We start from the raw sequence: 3066 nt of genomic DNA, 5'->3' as shown, positions 1-3066 counted from the left end.
ATAGTTACAGAGAGAGACGCCATTTTGCTGTAGTCAAATCGAGGACGATGAGTCGTCCCGCTGACGTGTCTCTTCGGCGCCGATGATTGCGGTTTTTTTTTCTAGATACATTTTGTCTCTAGATGGAACCTTTGTACCATACAATGTATTGAGAGACTGCAAATAAATACTATGTACTGTCTGAAGGAGAGAAAACATCACTTCCTCTTCTATTCTACGTGTTGCCTGTAAGGTAAAAGTCACAGGATCATTGAATTCTGCACGTCCCCTTACACATTCTATTAGTTTTAGCAACTTGTCTTCGTGCTGTGAAAGCTCCATTGTAGTCTATGGACGGAAGGTGAACAAGAAGACCTTTTGTTTTTAAGTTTCCTTTATGCTCTGAACACAGAAAGGACAGTTTCTATTTTTTTTCACAGCCCTGTGCATGATCCGACTGCCTGAGACGCAAAAGATAGGGCAGGTCCTATCCCTGCTTGTCTTTGTGTTCCTGCAGTCATTTGCAATGGTTATCAGTGTGTTAGTGGAGCTCACTCACATATCACATACGGGATAAAAACAAACACGTATGCATTTTGGCCAAACACTTTTTACTTGCATTTTGGATGCGTTTAAATCCAAAAACGCCACATGGGAATGCAGCCTCAGGCTGCTAAATATGGCCGACACGCTCATCTCATATAACATGTTGAAGTTGGCCATGTGAACTACCCTAGAGTATAGTGAGGGAGAGGAGGGGGTCTTGGCAAGATCACTCAGGTTGCGTTCACATGTTCAGTTTTTTAGATGTGGTTTTTGTGTGTCCAAACCATGAGAGGAGTGAATAAATATATGCTCACTGATATGTTCTCACTCATTGTGATCCACTCCTGCTTTTGGTTTTAAAAACCGCATCTGAAAAACAATGTGTGAATGTACCCTCATTTGTTTCCACTGGAATGCATTCAATTAAGAATGAGCACCAGGTATCTTGCATCAAAACAATAGAATAGATGCAATGCTCATTACGTTACAACAGAAACACATATGCAAATGGGCCAAAACCCTCAAAACATAAATACCTTGTGTGACTTCGGCCTAAGGCCGGCGCCACACAGGGCGCTTTGTCTGCGCTTGCAAACACAGACAAAGTCGCGCCCACCGGGGCAGGCCTCGGCCCGATCGCATCAGCGTTTTAAATTAACGCAAAACACCGGCGACTCGTTCCTGATCGCAGGCGTTTCCATAGAAACGCCGATGCGATTGAGCCGAGGCCCGCCCCGGTGGGCGCGACTTTGTCTGCGTTTGCAAGCGCAGACAAAGCGCCCTGTGTGGCGCCGGCCTAAGGGTGAAGACACACATGGCGTTTTTAGGCCGTTTTTGGGCCGTTTTTAGTTAGTGCGTTTTCAGATCGTTAAAAACGCATGCGTTTTTGAAAAACGCATGCGTTTTTGACAGGTTTGAGCAATTATCTTAATTCAAACTGGTCAAAAACGCATGCGTTTTCAAAAAACGCATGCGTTTTTTAACGATCTAAAAACGCACTAACTAAAAACGGCCTAAAAACGCCATGTGTGTCTTCACCCTTAGGCTGGCGGCACACATGGCATTTTGAACCCGTTTTGGGGCCGTTTTTAAGCAATACGTTAAAAAAAATGCACGCACAGACTGCTTTGATCCTGTTTATCTTCATGTAGGCAGCTGTGAAACAGATGAAAACCAGCCAAACACATAGTAAACATTAAGAAACGCATGCGATTTTAAACGGACTGAAAATGCATGCTTTAACCCCTTAAGGACGCAGCCATTTTACAGCTTAAGGCTCGGCCCGATTTTTTGGATTCTGACTTGCTTCGCTTTATATGGTTATAACTTTTGAACACTGTTACTTATCAAAACGATTCTGAGATTGTTTTTTCCCCACATGTTGTACTTCATTTTAGTGGTAAATTTTGGCAGATAAGTTTTGCGTTTATTTACAAAAAAAAGAAAATATGATAAATTTTTTGAAAAATTTGCCATTTTCGAAATTCTAAATCATTGCGTTTTCAGGCAGATAGATTTACCACCTAAATAAGTTGCTGAATAACATTTCCCATTTGTCTACTTTACATTTTCATAATTTCTGAAATATCTGGATAATTTATTTTGACGTCACGCGGCTTACAAATAGAATATCGCTTTTCCGGATTTTCAGAATTGACTATTTTGGGGATAAATACAGTTTTGAATGAAATTTTACATATTTAGCATCAAAACCCCCTATATAATCTACCCATTTTCAAATCTGCACCCCTCAAGCTATCAGAAACAGCTTTTACGAAGATTGTTAACCCCTTGAGATCTTCATAGTAATTGAATCAAAATGGAGGTGAAATTTAGAATGGTCATATTGTTCCCTTATACGTTCATTTAGCACTAAAATTTACACATTTCCAAAATATAAAAAGAGAAAACCCACCATACAATTTGTTCTGCAATTTCTCCTGAGTACAAAGACCCCCCACATGTGGCTGTGACTTGTTTTATGGGCGCACAGCGAGGTGCAGAAGGGAAGGAGCACCCTACAGCTGCCAGGATTTTAGTTTCCTCATTGGCCCCTTTTGAAGGCTATAAAATTTTCGCTTTTTCGTTATTGGGGCCATGTGACGGCATTTTTTTTGCGGGATGAGATGCTTTTTCCATTGTTACCATTTTGGGGTTGGTATCACCTATTGTTGAAAATTTAGGAACTTTTTTTGAGGGCAGGAGTAGAAAAGCATCAATTCTGTACTGGATTTTTGACTTTTTTTTTTTTGGTGTTCACCGTATAGACTAATAGTCATGTTATCTTTATTCTATGGGTCGATACGATTACGGGGATACCAGACATGAATATATTTTCTTACGTTTTACTAAATTTGTCAAACAAAACCCTAATGTGGGGAAAAATCTATAATTTTTGTATTGCCATCTTCCAAGTGGCATAACTTTGTTACGTTTTTGGCTACGGAGCTGGTTGACGGCTTGTTTTTTGCGGGACATGTTGTACTTTGCACCAGTATCATGTCTGAGTACATATGGTTTTTTGGTCGCATTTTATATCAT

The sequence above is a fragment of the Engystomops pustulosus genome, chromosome 1 (genome assembly GCF_040894005.1).
Source record: "Engystomops pustulosus chromosome 1, aEngPut4.maternal, whole genome shotgun sequence".
NCBI lineage: Eukaryota > Metazoa > Chordata > Amphibia > Anura > Leptodactylidae > Engystomops > Engystomops pustulosus.
Note: the sequence above shows the minus strand (reverse complement) of the source record.